The following is a 21148-nucleotide window of genomic DNA, read 5'->3' as shown; positions in this document are numbered from 1 at the left end:
CATGGGCCGTGGTCTTTATAGCACTTTTTTAGTATATGGTTTGGTCCCACCCCTGGGGTCCATTGTGCATTCTGTGCTATTTATGCGATTTCTATGCAAAGTATTGTGTGCACTGTGCATATCTCCGGGTAGGAGATATCTGTATGTGTTAGCGAGTATTATATAATAAATACATGTTTTTATAAATACCTTGTGTGGTTCTTTTTCGATTAATCTACACCTATAAGATTGCATTCTGATAAAACAAGCTGCTTTACACTCCTTCTGGACTAAGCCTCAAGGCTACTCTCCAGAGCTACCACTTAGAGAGCTTTCTAAGGTTGTCTAAGACCTCTTAAATCACCATACGGATTGTCTGGACAGGTGCAGAGTGCCCACTTACATTAGTGGACATCATAGTTCGCGCTATATCAAACTTTATAAATAAAATATACCAGGCCAGCCTCTCACATCTGTGTTGCGAGATCAGTAGCCCAGTCGCAGCTGGTCTTTACTGTTGCAAGGAGGACATCGTGGGACCCCAAGTTCCATGGCCAAAGTCGCCTCACCTCACCTATGGACCAAGAACTCAATCTCAACTCACCCCTGTCAATCGCACAGCATCAGGAGCATCTCTGAGTATCTTTATCTCCTGCATCCCCAGCATCAGAACCACTCCATTGTCCTCTATAGCGGTAGTTTCCTAAAAGCTGGAATGGGACTGGAAAAGTCTCTTGTGGCCAGGTAACTGTCCAAAGTAACCTTACTGGCCATTGAGTCCTCTGTCCTGTTGGCTTTGGACACCCAAGTTGGGCCGGAGTGGCCAAACAAACTCTTTCAAACTCTTCAAATGTTTACAAACCTTTTGTTGACCAATGCTTGTTTGCAGTTGGATTTAAAGGTATTAAATGCTTTCAAAATCTGTATCTCCGGAACCCTTCAGTGGATTTCAGTGATCAAGGTCTCTGAAAATTCATAAAAAACACTATATTTTTTTATAAATTGTTGCTGTGTCCCTTTCTTGTTGTATGCATTTCTTATTTTGTTGTTTGTTGCTGTTAAATGCTTTACACTAAGTCCCCTTGTCAAGCCTTGCTACTTAAAGCCACAGCTACCCAGGGTTGAGCAAAGGTGATACAAACAAGCCTAACTAGACCCAAGATAGTTTTGCAAGTGTATTGCATGATAACGCTCCACAGTCATATCACAGAATACACACAAATCCTCACAGCATTTCAACAAGCCATTGACTTCCTTCAAGGCACATTACACAGAACATAAATGGGGTCACGCCTCATATTTACATGGCAATGGCGATAAAATTAGACCAGATCTTTGCAGAATACTGTAAATGGAGGAGTAAGAGGGGTCATTGGAGAACAATCAAGTGCTACAACAAATGCATCTTGTCAAAAAATAGCAGAGAGCGATTAATGGTGTGGTGTGCAGATGTATTGAGTACATGACTGCACGTATCTGCTATCCTGGTTTTGATTTCGGCCCTAGCCTCACATTAATTTAGGGTGTGTGCAGAAGCCAAGTCCTGTTCTTTAATGTGAGTGATTCCCTGGACCTATCCTGAGACCTGGAGGGGCACAACAGGTGTGCCCTCATTGTTCTAACAGTGGACTACTGCCCTTGCCATGGGTTCAGCATATGGAGCACCAGTGGCAGCATACTGTGTTTTGTGATGTCATAGTTGTGGCCAGACCTTGTGATCTTTGTGACTGGAGTGGCGGCATACTTGTCCACTTGTGTAAAGTTCCACTTCTGTGCACTAACCCGGATTGAGCAGCTAGCCTTCCAAGTATATGTTTTGTGTTTTGACTGTGTTGTTCATGCATGGTGTACACAAGAGAACTGAAGACCTGCCTCCGAGATCCATTTTGGATACCCCATTCATGGTACTAAGTGGAAGATGGAGCTGAGGTTGTTTTCACAGACACTGGAAATGTATTGCTGACATTCCGAATCCGCAGTGGGGAGACATAGTCACTGAAGTCGGGGAAAAGGAGACAGCTCCTTAAGAAATTCTATTCAGTCTTTTGCTGAGAGGAGATGCTGATTGGGCTTCCTGGAGAACTGCCATTTATAAATGGAGGGGGTGAAGAGTGGTTTGTAGTCTGTTGTTCGAGGTGACAAGGATCCCTTAGGTGAGGCCAGCCCTTTGTCTTTCCACTCCTCACTCTTGAAGAAAGGTGCAGAAAGCTCTCACCTCCTTGTGTCTCTGTTGTAGATACTCCAGGTTGGAAAGTACCCTGTCATGAGGAGCATCAATGTACAAAGGACACTTGAAAGCAAAACCACCCCCAAACTACTTCTTAAATTGCAGACAGTGTATCCATATCTCCTGTCTCCTTTAACTGGATAAAAGTGTGACCCTCTTACTCACTTGTTATTGTAGTTCAAAGCTCTCTATGACCAAGGAATAAAGTGCTCTGCAGAGTGCTTAGATAGCTGCTGTGCAACCACACCTGAGGCCTGCCAAACAGCAAGCTTCTCAGAGATGATGGGACATCACCTGAGTGTACCCCTAGCTGCAAGAGCTGTTTATTTGTCCTGCAGTGCCTAGAAGCCTCCTTACCTGCTGAGAGAAAGAAGGCGCCTGCCATCCTTGCAGAAAGAGTGACTGTCCAGGGGGAATGAGGTTCAGCGGGACTCGATGTGGTGAGTCGGAGAAAGAGGAGGACTGAGGAAAGTGATTCACATGCCCTGGTTTCAGAGATCCCCAGGCTTTCCTGTTCTTTGCTGGTGGAAATCCTGAGGATCGTAACTTAGCCTGAGCTGCTATGCGCAACCCGAGAAGTGTGTCATGCCCTGAACCAATGTGCCTGATAAGAGAAATGCGGCAGGACCTGCGCTGCTGATCTGAATTATTAAAGGTTACGACATCACCTGAGATGCTGTGCACGTGCTATGAAGATTGTGGAGTGTCTTGAGGAACTGGGCTGATATTGTTAGCCCATAACGTGGCCCCAACCACTGCAGCTTCCCACATCACAGCATTACGCAGAACTGCTGTGCAACCAAGACCACAGCCGTAGCTCTACACTGCATTTGAGAGGCCTGTGTGAGGCCTCAACCTCTGCTCAAATCCAGCCACGCTAGTCTGCACCATTCCAAACCTGAACAGCCCAAGTGGGGCTGTCATGAGCACCTGCCGGACCAGCTGTCAAAAAGGATCCAGCTCTAACCTACAGAATCATCCCTGGCAACATCTGCATCACTCAACAAGACCACTGAGGAGGCAGAAGAAGACTTCTGACTCTATCTCAGCCCAAAAGCATGTGAACGAGGGGGCACCAGATTTGCTGGTAGGCCACTGAATAAGCTCTGGACCCTAACACGGACGGGTGAGAACCAAGAAACAACTATGTAAGACTCCGCACTTACACTAGAGTATGGGTATAAAGTGCACCTGAGTCTAATCATCCTAAGCACCCAACCCAGTGTACAAAAGAACCGGGATTTCAAGGAATCCATGCATAAGCAGACTGCAGATTTTCAGGGATTTAATGATATAGGAGCCTGCCATGTCAGCATAGTGGAATGGTCTAGGTTGCAGAAACTCAGAGATCCATTAAGGCTGGCCCTCCAGGAGGAGGTTGGTGCCTTGGCAGTCCAACAAAAATTAACACAATGCCAGAAAATCTGTCACAGGTTAAGAACAGGTGAAAACTAAGGAGATTAGCACGGTAGAATACTACCAATCAAAAATTAACCAGAAGGTGACACAATTAGGGTAGCAAAAATTCTGGGCATCTGTTGGCAACTAGGTTCAACTGGGGCATCAATTAAATGCGTTTTCAGGAACTGATGTCCAAGCTGATCCACCCTAACCAGGTGGGATTCATACCAAAATGTTATGTAGGAGATAAAACAAAAAAACAGGAATTCACCTCATTGATAATGCGAGTGAACACGGGAAAGTTACTATGTTACTATCCCTAAATGCAGAGAAAGAATTCAATAGAATGCATTGGGGCTTTCTGAAGAAGTCACTGAAAGTTAGGGGGTTCGGACCCAGGTTTCTGAACATGGTACTGGCGTAGGAATTAATGTAAACAGCCAAAAGATCCCCAAAAGGTATACAGAGGACGCAGAGTGCACCAAGGATGTCCAATGTCACAAATGCTTTATACATTGTATTGCGAACCACTTGACGCTAGCATCAGAAATGTATTCGATGAAACGGGGATTAAACTGCAAGCTGATGAATACAAGCTTTCCCTCTTCTCTGACAATATCCATGTCTCCATATTAGACTCACAACATTCCCTAGCTCCGCTGTTAAGGGAGTTGCAAAGCTTCAGTGGAGTATTGAGGCTGAAACTCAATTAGCATATCTGAGGCCCTGGAGATCCATATATCTGGAAATGAATACGTCTGGCTTGGTGAGCACTCGCATTGCAGGGGAGGTGAATCCTCCATCAGCTATCTGGGAATGCAGTTGGCAGCAACAATACTAGCAATCTCATTGGCCAAGGCCCCTCCTATTCTGCTTGACATACAAAGGGATGTCCATTGATGGAACATGCAATCGCTTTCCGGGCTGGGCAGAGACGTTTTAAGTCATTATTTACAGTAATATTAGTGAGCTGCTGCTATGTTACAATATAGAAAACTCAAATCACTATCCCTGAATATTAGATGGAAACACATTTAGAATTTGGACCAGTGTCCTCTGCACCATCAGTGACCTGGCCAAAGAGGGCATGAAAGAGCTGAAATTGGATCATAAATTCAAAGCTGTTCCAAACAGGGGCCCCCAAAATAATGTTGGCCCAGGGCCACCAAAATCCTTAAGATGTCCCCGGGGCTGGGACACATTGCTACGGTCAAGATGAGTGAACTCCCAAAGAATCTGTGTCTGTTTCAAGCAATGGTACTCTGGATAACTAGAAGACACCATTGTTTTATAAGGAGTAGAAACAAGCCTTATCTGAGCAATGGTATGGAGGCTAAAGGCCTTTGTCAGACTTTCCTGTGACCCCTGGCGTGACCATATACATTCCAGACCATCAGCACAGTGAAGGTTGGATGCACAGAGCTTGTTTAGAAGCATCAAAGAAAACAACGGAAGGAGCACAGCTTTGTTGGAGTTTTCTGTCTATAAATAGCACTTAAATTGCTGAAACACTCCATAAAAATAATATCATGACCCTGTCAAAGACCTTACCATTGAACAGACCACTAAACAAAGAATGGAACATATGTGTTCCATAACAGTGACTGATTGCAGAAGGGGCCAGTCCAATATATGGCAATGGACGCTGCTTGCAACACTAATTCAAAATAAAAAAAGCCACTCGCCTCAAACATGCAGCACTCAAGTATGAGCCATGCTTAATTTGAGCCGATGGTTTCCAGTGCTCAAAACTGGTACTTAACTGTCAGCACTGGCACTTGTTCCAGTCTGCCACATGGTGGGGCTGTTTGTCTAAGTTAGAGATGAGCACAACATCAGTTGTTTATTAATTCAGCATACATTAAAAATTACTACATCCTGCCGCCCAAGCCATTCTTCTAGCTTTAGAGGCCTGGAATAGTGTGAACTGTTACACTTATAGGAGTGCTATGTTTAGCAGTTGTGTAAGTAGTCATTGGCAGTGCAGTTAAGGTCCATAGATGGCTCAAGCTGCAGTGGCCTCCTGACGAGGGCCCTGTCACTTATTTGTTTACAAATTAAATACTGAGTATGAGCCTACAGCTCACCAGCAAGGGCGTAGTTCTTGGTTTTTAGTTCTCCAGATATGCCGGTGCTTAATATTTCTTATGTAATTATATTTTATTAAAGGGTTCATATTAATAAACAAATGCATGTGTATGTTTAGTCCACACCATCAATTATATAACTATAGCATTCTAGATAACGCCTTTACATTCCAACACCTGCCATCATACACAAATACAACCACAATCTTATGCCCACATCACCAACATCATTTCCCACTAACTTTTTATCTTATGACAATACACGCACTATCATACTCCAACACACCCAACATCATGTGTACACCCAACCAACATACACCAACACATCCACAATCGAAAATCCATATAACAGCATCATAGCCCAACACATCCAACATCATATGCCAACACAACCACCATCATACAGCCCAAAACATCATACCTCAGCACATCGATCATCATAAGTCAACACATCTACCTAAGTCCACACAAGAAACAGTGCATGTCCACACACACCATCATAACCAATAACAGAGGTCCACACAACCCATTGTATGCCAAAATACCCATCATCATATGCCAATCTAACCATCGTATGTGTGCAGCCAATACTGTAAGTCCAAACACCTGCCATATACTAACACACCCAATATGAAACAACCATACAATCTACATCATACGTCAACAACCCCACCATCATGTGCCAACAAAACCTCCATTATATAGCCACCAACCCAACATCACAAATAAATGCACACCCACCATTACATGTCTACAAAGGCATCAACGTAGGACCACACATACCCATCAGATAATCACACAACCACATTTATGCCATGAACCAGGTACCAATCACCTGAATTCAGGTTCTGCAGGAGCAAAGATTAGTCCATCCCCTCACCTTCAGGCTACGTCTCCATGCTCGGAAGAACACAAATGCAGCCAATTAGCCTTTAGGGGAGAGGGGAAAGGAGAAGTGGAGAAGGGAAGGGAAGGAGGAGGTACCCTGGTCTGCTGGTACGAGGCGCTCCTGACCACGACTGCTCACATTGTCTGCGTGGGTTGGCTGAGCTGCTTATGCTGGGACATTATCGGCAACCAGTGTGGGAATAGAAGAATAACAATCATATGTGTGTTCCATCATATGTGTGTACCACTCGACATTATCCAGTATTAGGGTATCTTTCATAGATTCACATGCCTGAATCATTCCCCGTCGTTGGGATGGGAGTCACCGGTAAATAACAAAGCAATGTCTTACTAGACATATATAGTAACAGGCCCCAAAAGGCCTTAGCTTAGTAAGCTATCCACGTCCTTATGTAAAAAGGACCAAAGTTTGGCCAGTAGCCAATCAGCTAGCACCACCCTCTAGAACCTTCCTGGAAGGAGCTCTAGTCCCTCAGATTTTCTACCGCACGTCATGCTAAGGGAGTCTCCACTGAGCTCTGCTCATTGCTTCTGGATTTCCAGTGTTTCTTGCTACAAATTTACTTGGCTTCATCATGGCTGATACCCCAAAGAAGGGACTCTTCAGATCCTGTGCTTCCTGTGGGAAAAAGAGGCTTCACGTGGACGATCAGCATAAAGACTGTCTTTATTGTCTTTATCCTAGCCACAATTCGAAAGACTGTAAGGTATGTCGTACCTTTTCATCTAAGACCCTGAAAGACCGAGAAGGGCGCCTTTTAATCTGGCTGCAAAGACTAAAGGACAAGGAAACTGTTGTGTCCTCTGAGGAAACTGAGGGTTCTACTATCTCTTCTCACTCCTCATGTAAAAGACCAAGGGCGTCATCTCCGGGCCCTTCGTCTCAGCCACCTCAAAAGAAGACGCACAAAAAGTCTTCAGAGGTCCTGGCCTCGCCTCTGCCAGGGACTGCTTCTCCTCAGGATGTGCCACATACTTTTAAGAAGCCAGTCTCCACCCCGTAGCCGACGACGACCACGAGGAGATCTCCATCGACGGCAGTCTATGTTACCTCGTCGACGGCGACAATATCTACTGTTACATCCCAATCTATGACTACGTCGACGACGACCACTCCATCGTCGACGGCTGGTAAAGCTATCTCGTGGACGCTAAAAATTAAAAAATCATCGTCGTCAGTTAAGCTGCCGACGGCAGCATCGACGACGACACCATCGACAAAAGCTCCCTCGTCGACATCATCGTCGACGAGGACACCGTCGACGAGACCTTCGTCGTCGACATCGTCGTCGACAAGGACACCGTCGACGAAGCTTTCGTCGACGACGTCTCAAATGCAAATAATACCTGTTACACCGTCTACGACTCTACCATCGGCGGGCCCGTCGACGGATATGGACACTGATTTGCTAAGTACTTATGTGCACCTCAAAATAACTAAACGTGCACTGACAACGGCCCTCACTTCACACAGTAGGGTCCCAACCTTGCCTCCAGCTCAACTTTTTGACGAGGAAGACTCAGATAACGGCAGTATATTCCCTGCTGCGACGAGTCCATCGCAACTGCACGTAAAATATCAGGATATCTCTGACTATGAGGACATTGACCAAGAATATCAGGAGGTTTCACCTCAGGAATATGTGCAGCCCCCACCTTCCATGGTTTGTCTGCCTGCGTCTTTGGTCACGGATCCCCAATTCCTGATATCTGATTATAAGCAACGGTTTCTGACGCCGGCACCTTCCCCGATGCCAGTTGGGCCTCCAACACCAAGGCCACGACCGCCTCCATTGGTTTTGCAGTCAGAGCCTGTCACATCGGCACTTCGTCCCACCACAGATGACGAGGATGACGGGGAGCCTGAAGAAGGAGAGCTTCAGGATGTCCAATCTCACCAGGAAGAATGGGATGACTACATCCTTCCCTGCCCGGTTTCTCCTGCCCCTACCACGGCCGACTCACCGCCAGAGGACATTGGCGGCTTTCATAATATCATAGAGCGAGCGGCCCAGCGCTTTCAAATTCCAATGCCCTCGCACCAACAGGACTGTTTCCTTTACGATTTTAAGGAACCTTTTAAGAAGTCTGTCCGTGCAATTCCTATCATAGATTACATTTGGAAACAAGGCATAAAGATTATGCAGAATCCTTCCTCGGTCCCTCCAGTGTTACGGCTGGATAAAAAATATAAAGCGCCAGACACTGCTCCGGCTTGTCTCACAGGCCATCCAAAGCTGGACTCTGTCATTACCCAGGCCGCACAGAGGAGGTCAAACAACCCAGCTGCTCTGTTGACAGCTCCAACAGATAAGGAGGGTAGGCGACTGGAAAACATAGGCAAACGTTTTTCCTCGATGTCGGCTTTAACAGTGCGTGCCTCCAACGCCCTAGCACTGTTGGGACGTTACAATCGTCAGATGTGGGCGGGCATTGCGCCATACTTGGCAGACTTACCAGAGGAGTCAAAAGAAGAGGCAAGGAAGATCTTGCTAGAGGGGGAAAGATCTGCCTCTGAACTTATAGACAGCGCAATGGATATTGCTTCGACCGGATTTCGACAACTAGCTGGCGCAGCGGTCCTTCGACGCCAAGGTTGGCTAAACGCAACCTCTTTCAGGCCGGAGGTCCAAACCAAAGTGCTGGATATGCCATATGATGACCAACTTCTCTTGGGCGCACATATTGATGAGGCATTACAGGGTATTAAGAAAGATACTGATACCGCCAGAGCTTTGGGTACATTACAATTTCGGAACCCTTCCTTTCGAGGTTCAAGAGGGAGAGGTCAAACTTCAGCTAGGGGAGATTTTCAACAACGTTCTTCCTTCCCTTCCTCCCAGCAATACCGTTCGCAATACCAACAGCGACAGCAATCCTCATACCCAAAATCTTCCTTTCGTGGCAAGGGAGAAAGACAAAAGGGCGCCGCTCGACGGCAATGACTTTCAACTGCAGCCGGTCTCAAACTTCTCTCCACCCTCCAAGATTGGCGGAACAATTTCCCACTTTCTCCCAAATTGGCAAAAAATAACTACGGACCGTTGGGTCCTACAATTAGTACAATTCGGCCATTCTCTAGAATTCATACAGATCCCTCCTCAAACCCCTGGACCGGAATCAAGCATCCTAGGACCGGTTTCTGGCTATCAGCCGTCATCAGCCAGGATAGCTTGACTCCAGTGGCGTAGTGAGCACGGGTCCCACGTCTGGGAATACCCATCCCACTTAGGGCGAAAAGCGTTACAACAAACAAATGATGGACGGAATGCTGACAATGCAGACATTCTCCCCCAGTCAAGAGATCTGGGTTAAATCCATCGTTCTTTTGCCCACTACACCACCCCAGTTTAGACATGGCCATATGCAAATCAGTCTTGACCCTGTGCCTCATGGGAACAGTCCAGCCCGAACTGCCAAGCCATGTCTTCCCTGGTCCTACAATTAGTACAATTCGACCATTCTCTAGAATTCATACAGATCCCTCCTCAAACCCCTGCCCGCCAAATGCTTCACAAAAATCTACGTCCTTTACTCTTAGAAGTGAAGATTATGCTCCAAAAGGGAGCTATAGAGAGAGTTCCCCCAAGCCAACGAGGAAAATGGTTTTACTCCCGTTTCTTCCTCATCCGAAAAAAAGAGAAAAAATGGAGACCGATATTGGACTTGAGGAATCTGAACAAGTTTCTGAAAAAGCAGTCGTTTCGTATGGTCTCCATTCAGGAGGTATTACATCTACTCAATGCGAACAACTACATGGTGTCGTTAGACCTGCAAGACGCCTACTTTCATATACCAATACACCGCAACCACATAAAATTCCTACGATTCATGGTGGCGGGCAGACATTACCAGTTTCGGGTTCTGCCGTTTGGACTCAAATCGGCACCACGCATTTTCTCCAAATGTCTAGCTCCAGTGGCTGCATATCTACGCCATCATCATCATCAGGTCTTCCCATATCTAGACGACTGGCTTGTCAAGTCTCCATCTCTAGAAGGCGCGTCCAGGTCTTCCAACACTTGTCTGAGGCTTTTCAATTCACTGGGGCTAACTCTCAATCACGACAAGTCCGTCCTTCAGCCGTCTCAGCGCATGAATTTTCTGGGCGCTACACTAGACACCATACTACGGAAAGCATTCCCATCACAGGAACGCAAAGACAAACTTCAGTCGTTAGCGCTCCGGATAATGTCCAAAAAGACGCTGTCAGTGCGTCTCTTCAAATCCCTACTCGGGATGATGTCTTCTTGCATCCTAATAGTCCCGCATTGTCGTCTTCATATGCGACCCCTTCAAGAAGCACTGTCGGATCAATGGGTCCAGTGTACAGGGTCCTTCGACGACATCATCTAGGTGACCCCTGTGATCAAAAAGGCTCTACGATGGTGGGTTTGCCCCCAGAACCTTTCTCAAGGCTTGCCTTACTTGCTTCCTGCTGCTCCTCATATAATCACCACGGACGCCTCCTTAGAGGGCTGGGGGGCTTTTCTTCAAGAACTGCAGATAAGCGGGAAGTGGTCCCCTTCCGAGAAGGCACTTCATATCAATCTTCTAGAGCTACGCGCAGTCTATCTAGCTCTGGTGGCCTTCCTTCCAAGAATCAAAAACTCCATAGTGCTTGTCCGAACGGACAACACAACGACAATGCACTATTTGAACAAACAGGGAGGAACTCGCTCGCTAACACTCTCTCGCGAGTCGCAAAAAATTTGGAACTGGCTGCTCCGTCACAGCATCTCTCTCCGAGCAGATTATGTTCCAGGCGCCCACAACGTGTTGGCAGATTCTCTGAACAGAAGACAGGCAGCATGCCACGAGTGGGAGCTGGATCAACTAGTTCTCAGCAACATATTTGCTCAATGGGGCACCCCTCTTCTGGACCTCTTCGCCACCCAGCAAAATGCCAAATGCCAACACTTTGCAAGCTGGCATCCCCAACAAGGGTCTCTGGGGAATGCCTTTTCGATCGCATGGTGCAACGTCTTTGCGTACGCCTTTCCGCCGTTTCCCCTGATTCCCAGGGTGCTACGGAAGATGAAAGCGGAGCCCTGCACTGTCATATTGATAGCTCCAGCTTGGCCACGCCAACACTGGTTCACGGAACTTCACCTCCTTTCCCTGGAACCTCCAATCAAATTGAAGCTGTTTCCATCTCTTCTAACGCTCAACAATCAGCAAGTTCAGCATCCGGATCCGGCATCTCTCAAGTTATCAGCATGGCTCCTGAGTTCAGAGATTTTCAGGGCTTAGACATTCCTCCGGATTGCAGACAAATTCTGGCTCGAGCTCGAGCAGATAGTACCAACAAAACGTATTCATTAAAATGGAAGAGATTCTGTATCTGGTGCAAAACAAACAGGTTACACCCTCTTTCTTCCACCCCGGAACAAATCTTGCCGTACCTCCTGCACCTGGTAAAATCTGGTCTTGCTCATGCCTCCATTAAAGTCCACCTAGCAGCAATATCACGCTTCAGGAGATCCTCTACAGGTCCATCTTTGTGGTCTAATAGACTTATTAAGCAATTCCTTAAAGGACTGTTTATAACATTTCCTAAAGTAAAGCCTGTACCACCGGCTTGGCATCTCAACACGGTTCTGGCTCAACTAATGAAACACCCGTTTGAGCCAATACACAGAGCAGACCTTAAGTATGTATCCTGGAAGATTGCGCTCCTGCTGGCCCTTACCTCGGCAAGGCGAGTGGGGGAACTCCAGGCGTTCTCAATCCAAGACCGTTTCTTCAGTTCAAACAGGATAGGGTCATTCTTCGCACAAATCCGAAGTTTATTCCTAAAGTTCCATCTCAGTTCCATCTTAACGAACCTATCGTGCTACGTTCATTCTTCCCGAATCCACAAACAGTGGCGGAGAAAACTCTACATTCATTGGACATTAAGCGCTGCCTAAAGTTTTACATTGATAGAACGAAAGCATTTCGTAAGTCTAATCAACTCGTCGTAGCGTACAGTAGGCCTAGAAAAGGGCTACCGCTCACCAAACAGAGTATCTCCCGGTGTATTTCTTCAGCCATCACCTTCTGTCACCAGCAGGCAGGACGTCCACTGCGATCAACAGTTTGTGCCCATTCCACAAGGGCAATGTCTACTTCCATGGCACTGTTTGCAGTGGTGCCCATTGTGGACATTTGTAGAGCACCACATGGAAGACGCCGCATACGTTCACCAAGCATTACTGCCTGGACACGGACATCATGAAGGATGCTGCAGTGGGTCAAGCGGTACTCCGTCATCTATTTCAGTAGAGGTGAGCCCTTCCTTTCATCCCACCATCCTTGCCTCTTTACGCACATTTCGCACTGTAATGTATACATTGGCTGAGTCATTGTTTCTAGTGCTTTTATCTTTCACATGGATATGTTATTATCTAGTGACTGTATATTTACTGTACCTTTCGAAATGTGCTTATTATTGCTTACTACTCTGATTCAGGCATGTGAATCTATGAAAGATACCCTAATACTGGATAAAGAACGCGTTACTTACCTGTAACTGAGGTTATCCAGTATTGGTGTCTTTCATAGATTCACATGCAACCCACCTACCTCCCCTGGAAGGGCTCTCTTGGATCTCTCAGTGATACAACTACTTAGCACTGTGCTTACGAAATTCTGAGGGACTAGAGCTCCTTCCAGGAAGGTTCTAGAGGGTGGTGCTAGCTGATTGGCTACTGACCAAACTTTGGTCCTTTTTACATAAGGACGTGGATAGCTTACTAAGCTAAGGCCTTTTGGGGCCTGTTACTATATATGTCTACTAAGACATTGCTTTGTTATTTACCGGTGACTCCAATCCCGACGACAGGGAATGATTCAGGCATGTGAATCTATGAAAGATACCAATACTGGATAACCGCAGTTACAGGTAAGTAACGCGTTCCATCTTGCAACATGTACAATATTCTGCCCCAGGATTAGACACTCACCATGCAAAGGGCAAAGTACGCCTTGAAGAACAACAAATCACTGGTAGAGATAACACTTGAGTGTTATAAATAGGTTAGTGGCAGTAAGTACTTCACAGTTCTTGATCAGCAAACAATACACAGTTCACAGAGGTGGTTATTGTAATATTATCTGCTGTTAGCAACAAGGATTAGTGAACACACACAGTCTTGTGCAACCCATTCCTGCATAGGTTTTGAGTTGTCTTGCGTGCACCAATTGCTGGCCCTGTCTTTAGTATCTTGCACCTATTTCTTGCATAGACCAGGTAATGCAGTAATACATCTGACATATCTTGCGCCATTCCTTGCATAGGCTGAGTAGCATGGTAATATAGTTTACTGTCCTTTTGCATGTGTTTGTTCAGTGCACTGACCTTAGATTTGTTCTCTGGAGCACGCTATCCAGCGTGACGTCATCTTTATAGTACCCACTATTTTTATTATTCTTCGTGCTCTCTTTTCTTTACTTGCAGCTGACGCTTCCTGGACCGAGGAGCGCACACGAGGGGAGCTGGGTTGGATGAAACTGTGTGCGGCAGAAACGGAGTCTCAGGATGAGGTGCAGCAGGAGCCGGGAAGTCGGATGTTCCGAAGTGGGAGCCAGGTGTGAAGAGAATCGTCACAGGAGCAGGAGATTTTAATCTCTTCCAAGTAAGTATTGAAGCCAAGCAACTTTGGAAGGCTTGGAGCATGGTTTAACTAGACTGTGCCCCAAGATGAATGCCAACATCAGCTGGGGTGAGATCTCCTGCCTTCGCACTCCTGTATGCTGGAAGGAGGCCAAGCAAGGTGTGGGGCACTGGGGCTGCACATTAAAGTCTGCATTGTTTCATGTTGGCATTCAAGTGACCTTGGCCTCCAGTCACATATTAAACCTCAGAAATGCAAGGAGGTGGACAGGTGTGGAGCGCGGGTGTGTGTCTAGGGAGTCAATCGTGTCAATAAATTGTGGGGTGCCGATGGCGCACAAAATGTGTGTAATAACAGTTGATATATCCACCAACATACTTCTATAGACCCACCATCAAAGGCCCAAATCAACCACACCGACTGCACATACACACCATTATATGTATGCACAGTTCATACACTGACACTCACCATCAAATGTCCACTCAGCCTCCATCATACAGCAACACCCCTTCATTGCAAATTCACGTATTTTAGATCGCGTTTTGAGTGACGCTCGTTTTTAAGAGGCGCTTGATTTTAAAGCTTATTTGCACTTGATTTATCGTCTCCTACCTTCCTCTACCTCCTGGGCCGCTCCCAGCTGAGCATTGACGCTGGGAGCCGGTCCCGGGGAGGCGAGGGCTGCTTAGCGGCCATCTTGGGTGTGGAGTCGCGCTCTAGCTGCTACAAAAGGGGGCTCTGTTAGTGATCATCTAATCGACTTCATTTCACCCTCTGAGGCGGAAGCCGGAGGTTCTACTGCACTTTTCTTTACTCTCCTTGCCACAGACTGAATTGCTGAGGGTAATCACGTATTTTAGATCGCGTTTTGAGTGACGCTCGTTTTTAAGAGGCGCTTGATTTTAAAGCTTATTTGCACTTGATTTATCGTCTCCTACCTTCCTCTACCTCCTGGGCCGCTCCCAGCTGAGCATTGACGCTGGGAGCCGGTCCCGGGGAGGCGAGGGCTGCTTAGCGGCCATCTTGGGTGTGGAGTCGCGCTCTAGCTGCTACAAAAGGGGGTACTAGACGCTCCGCGTAGCGGACGCGTTAGCGGATGCGCCGGATGCCCGCCGGAGTCACGCCAGAGTCCAGCCCGTCTGCGTCCGTCCGCGCTGAGGACGCGCTGGACGGTGGCCCCTGGACTCTGGTAAAATGTTCTCTCTCCCATGCAGCTACTCTTTTAGCCAAATGCTGGCCCTTAAACCTCGTAAAAAACGCTGCTCACATTCCTATGAACCAGATGACTTTCTGTTCCCATTACGATGTGGCTGTCATTCCACGTCTAGGCCTCTTAACTCCGCCCCCATCCACCCTCTCTTTGAACACCCCGTCATATCTAGTCCCAACTCAGTAGGAATAGAGGGCATCTTGGTTAATGCCCGCTCCCTTGTCAAGAACAAGGTTATGTTCAAGGAGATGGTTCTGGATAGAACGCCCACTCTAGTGTTTGTGACCGAAACATGGGCCAAGGATTCATCCGACCCTGATCTAATCGAGGCGGTCCCTGAAGGGTACTGCCTGGCCAGACTCGATAGGCAGGGACGAGTGGGAGGGGGGATAGCGATCCTTTACAAAGATCACCTACAATGCCACATCGTCCCCATACCCGATTTTCCTGACAGTTTTCAAGCACTTTATTTTTCAATAAAGGAAGCGCAACGCCCCTTCTTCAACGGTATCTTAGTTTATCGACCTCCCGGCCGAGAACCCACTTTACGCACAACCTCCTCCAGTCCCTTGAACCATATTTTGGTCGAGATAACTTTTCCATCATGGGTGATTTTAATTACCACCTAGAACGGCTTGACCTTTCTGATACCTCCTGTCTCATTGAGGCCCTGGAATCATGTGGGCTCACGCAACGTGTTACCGGAGCCACACATCGTGCAGGACACACTTTGGATGGTATCTTTTCCAATGACCCCCGTCTGACTACTAAGGACCCGATTCATCTATCCTGGTCTGATCATCTGGCGGTCCCTTTTCTTTTGAAATATCATAGGATGGACTCCGGTAAAAAAGGGAACCACCTAATGGAGACTGCCAGAAACTTCAGGAATATCAACAGCGACTCTTTCAAGCCCTGGGCTGCAAGCCTTACTATCACTGGCCTAGATAACGTACAGACTGCAGTCGCTCACTTTGAACAGGTCACCACCGAGGCCTTGTATAAACTGGCCCCAGTACAATCTCGGCGCCGAGCCAGAAAGAGACCATCTGCCCCCTGGTTCTCCGACTCCCTTAGGCTCCTTAGGCAAGAAGTGAGGAGAAAGGAGAGCCTTTGGCATACTAGTTGGGACCTCAAGAACAAGGAAGCTCATAAACTCCTTATTAAAAAATACAAAGCTGAAATTGGGCAAGCTAAACAAGAATACTTTGTTACCGTGACCACCTCGCTCTCCTCCCCGAAGGAGCTCTTTAAAACTGTTGATTACTTGGTCAAACTGCAAGCCCCTGACCCTGTTATTCCTTCGCAGGATCTATGTGATAAGATTGCCTCCTTCTTCCACACTAAAATCCAGGATATCCACTTGGCCCTCGAGGAACAAAGAGCTGGTCTCAGTGCATCCACATCCGGGGTAGAGATGAGTTTAACCACCACAGAAATCCCCCCCTCAAGCACCCTGGACTCTTTTCCCCCGTTGGTCTTGCAAGATCTTGAGCTATTGCTAACTAAGACCAAGTCTGGTTCTCCCTTGGATACCTGCCCACTGAAAGTCATCAAGCAGTGTAGGGATACCCTCTTACCTCCGCTGCTAGAGGTAATGAATCTAGCCATTAGAGACGGTATCTTCCCTATAGAATGGAAGAAGGCGGTAGTAAAACCCCTGTTGAAAAAGGCCTCCCTGGACCCGGGCGTCTTAAAGAACTTCCGGCCTATCTCTCTGCTCCCTGCCCCAGCGAAGATGCTTGAGACTCATCTTAACAGGCATCTCGCTGTTTTTGTGGAAAGCTCGGGATGCCTAGACTCCTCCCAGCATGGATTTAGGAGAGAATTCAGCACCGAGTCAGCCCTCACCATCGTGCTCGATAAGATCCGCACGACAGTAGATGAGGGCCAGACCTCTCTCCTGGTCCTGCTCGATCTAACTGCGGCTTTCGATACCCTCTCCCCCTCAGTCCTTACATCTCGGCTGAGGGAGGTGGGGGTGAAGAACGCAGCTCTGGATCTTTTGACCTCTTTCCTCACGGGGAGGGAGCAAAGAGTCAAGCTGAGGGAGTTCCTATCTCCATCCCGATCTGTGCTATGTGGGGTCCCTCAAGGGTCAGCACTTAGCCCGACCCTCTTTAATATCTATGTTACCCCACTAGCCAAACTTATAAGATCTTTCGGGATGGAGGTAGTCTCTTATGCAGACGACACTCAAATCCTCGTCTCTCTTCCCCATTCAGATGAACTAATCGCCTCCAGGTTTAGATCTTGTATGGAGGCGGTTGGTCATTGGATGATTCAGAACTCTCTTAAACTGAATGGGGAGAAGACTGAGGTGATGGTGTTCGGGGGGAAAGAAAACATCTGGTCAGCCAACTGGTGGCCTGACTCACTAGGAACATGCCCTTCCCCTACAACATCTGCCAAGAACCTCGGGGTGCTGATAGACCCTGCCCTCGACTTAGGCAGCCAGGTGAGCAGAACTGTCTCCACCTGTTGGGGTTTGATTCACACCCTACGAAGAATCAGGAAATATCTCTCCTTGCAGGCAAGAAAACAAATAGCTGTTGCTCTCATCGGATCGCGCTTGGACTACTGTAATGCACTGTATGCTGGGCTTAACAAAGGCCTGCTGCAGCGCTTACAGGTAGTCCAAAACGCTATAGCTAGATTTGTCCTGGATATCCCCAGACGCTCTTCGGCCACTGCAGCCAGGAAAACGCTGCATTGGCTGCCGGTAGAACACCGAATCCGGTTCAAAGTTCTATGCATGACCTACAGAGCCATTGCCAAAAATAGCGACACAGGAATTGGGTCCATCATTTCCCACTATATCCCCGGAAGGAACTTGCGTTCCTCTGGGAAATTGCGTCTGACAGCCCCCCGTGTACGAAGAGCCAAATGGGGTGGTAGAGCCTTTTCCACTCTTGCTCCTAAGTGGTGGAATGACCTTCCCCTGGACCTGAGATCTCTCCCGTCTTTACAGCACTTCCGCTCTGCTCTAAAAACCCTTCTCTTTCGGCAAGCATACATGTAAGGCTTCCTGTCTCCTTCTTTGATCATTCTCTGATCATTTTTGTTAGGCGCCTTGATACCTGCGGGTTACTGTTCTGCGCAATATAAATCGCCATTCATTCATTCATTCATTCAATTAAAACAACTATCAACTATCAATCTCAGTATGCAGTAGCTTGAGGAAAAGCATAGGTAGGGGCCTGGTTGGTATTGCGAAATTTCCCAGGGGTGGAGACAAGGTGTCTCCCACTTTGGGAATTAGGGCCCTCATACACCCGGCTGGGTGTCATGATTCATCATAGGGCATGCTCCTCGTCAGGCCAAGCACTTCAATGCCTGACGGGCACCCTTTGAGGGGCTCTTTCTCTGAGATCTTTTATTCCCAAGCCGTAAGGTGCGGTGTGAGTAAGAGGCCATGTAGTGTACTTTCAAAAGAGAATGGCCTCTAATTGCATGGAAATGCACTAGGGATTGGTGTATCCTAATAATTAACACTGCCAAATGTTTGGCAGACGCACTATTGATCAAAATCGAGATAACAGAAGGAGCCTTGAAAACTGGCATCCTGATAACAGCTTACAAAACCAAACTAACTGAGATAAACAGTGATATCTCTGAATATGAAGACTACTTAATGAAACAGAAAATCACTAAGCTACAAAATTGAAAAGGAGGCAATAACTCTTTAGATTAAAGCCAGAACTCATACCGGAGAAATTCACCCTCCAGTAGCAACTCTAGTAATGATAGCTGGGGCAGTAATGGGACCGGAAGGGGCCCACCTTTCTTTGGATACGAGGGGAGTACCCAATGTTCCCACAGGAACCACAACATTTTTGCCCACACTCTTCCACACCCCCGTTTTTAGGGAGCGGCTGTGGCAGAGGGTGCAGAAGAGGACACCACAAGCGAGTGCAGTGGCAAGAACCACCACAACTGTGAACTGCACAGTTTCTTCCATAAGATACACCTAAAAGCGTTCTTTCAGGATCAAGCTGATCAAACACAACAAGACTCTGGCTACAAAATCCTTCTAGGTTCACGCCCAATGCTGGCCAGGTGCCAAGTGAAATCTTCACATTCGAACAAGCAGTTTTAAAAGAAGTCTCTATAGAGGGACAACTAACACTGCCTTTCATAACATCCCTGTCTCTGAAACCGTAGCTGTAAATGCTCTAGCCAATGACCGCTCTATCACCATAAAGCAAGTAGACAAAGGAGGGGCCACTGTGATCATGCCTACGGTGGATTATCATAATGAGTGCAACTGGCAACTGACAACTGGCGAACCGCAATTATTACTTCGCAATTATTACTTCCTCATTGATAGGGACCCAATGCGCGTCTTGACTACTCGGATTACTGACATGGTCTTCTCTGCTGAAACACAGAGCTGGACCAGCCACAAAGAGGCCGATTTCTTGATCAAAAGGGAACCCAGGATGCACTATTTCTATGTCCTACCCAAAATCAACAAGGGACTGAACCCTCCACCAAGACATCCCATAGTTTCAGGGATTGACTCCCTTCTTGAACCTTTCTCACGCTTTTGTGATCACTTTCTCCAACCTGTAGTACAGAAGACACCCTCGTTCCTACAACACACTAGAAATTCACTACGCCTCATTGAAGGCATTGACACTACCCCTGAAATTGATCTGCTTATCACGCTAGATGTGGAGGCTCTCTACACAAATGTCCCCCAAACAGCAACACTTGGGGTTGTAGAGGCTGCACTTCCAGTCGAGGACTGGGTTTCCCCACGCCAGTAAACTTCATAATGGAATGTGCCACTATAGCCCTGACCGAAAACTTCTTCCAATTCATAAAACAGCTGTATCACCAAACCCGGGGGACTTAAATGGGCAGCACATTCGCCCTGAGCTTGGCATGTTTTAACATAGCTGCCTTTGAGGAGAGGATGAGTTTTGATAATGCCAACCACTATGCCAATAATATACTACTGTGGCGAAGATATATTTATCATATCTTGGTATTCTGTAAGGGTGACATGACATTATGCTAAAAGTTCTGTTGATAGATGTTAGACCTGGCACCAATGGCGTGGGTCTCCCTTCCATTTGTTTTGCTATTGCCTCCTGTGTTTTTGCTATGTTTTTGTTGGTCTAGATGCTTTGGGCACTTTGCCGCTGCTATTCAGTGCCAAAGTGCAAGTGCTCCCTATTGTAAAGTATTGTATTGGATTAGTAACTCCATGATTGGCTTATTTGATTTACTTATCAGACCCTAGTATAGTGCACCATATGTGCCCAGGGCCTGTAAATCAAATGCTGCTGGTGGGCTTGTAGCATTGGTTAAGCCACCCACAGAAGCAGCTTGTAAAATATGGCTCAGGCCTGCCATCGCAGAGCCTGTGTGCAGTCTGAGACTGCCAACTCGACTTGGCAAGTGCACACACTGGCTAGTCCCTAAACCGTCCCTTTTCTACAAATTAGTCACCCTTAAAGTAGGCTCAAGGGCAGGGTGCATTGTATGTAAAAGGCAGGACATGCCCTGATGTGTGTGGCATGTCCTGATAGTGAATTACAGCCAATTTCGTTTTTCACTATTGCAAGGCTACCTGTTCCCATAGGCCAGAATGGGCAGTTTGATTATAACATCGTATAATCCTAACTGACCCAGGGAACAAGGTAGAAATTCAAGTTTAGTATGCCTGAACTCAGAATGTTAAAATACATCTTTTAGTGTGGGTGATTTTTACATTCTGTGTTTG

The 21148-nt window shown here is 47.0% G+C and overlaps 1 long non-coding RNA gene across 2 annotated transcripts in view; it reads left to right on the top strand.

Moving 5' to 3' along the window:
* Window positions 1-21148, top strand: part of LOC146817721 (uncharacterized) — a 390429-nt gene that overhangs the window by 345308 nt on the left and 23973 nt on the right. For both annotated transcript variants that reach the window (XR_014962569.1, XR_014962568.1), the window contains exon 4: window positions 14045-14222. This is a non-coding gene — a long non-coding RNA (uncharacterized LOC146817721). The remainder of the gene's footprint in view (window positions 1-14044; window positions 14223-21148) is intronic.

This window comes from Triturus cristatus, chromosome 6 (genome assembly GCF_964204655.1).
Source record: "Triturus cristatus chromosome 6, aTriCri1.1, whole genome shotgun sequence".
In the NCBI taxonomy this organism is placed as follows: domain Eukaryota; kingdom Metazoa; phylum Chordata; class Amphibia; order Caudata; family Salamandridae; genus Triturus; species Triturus cristatus.
Note: the sequence above shows the minus strand (reverse complement) of the source record. Positions and strands in the feature narration are given on the sequence as shown.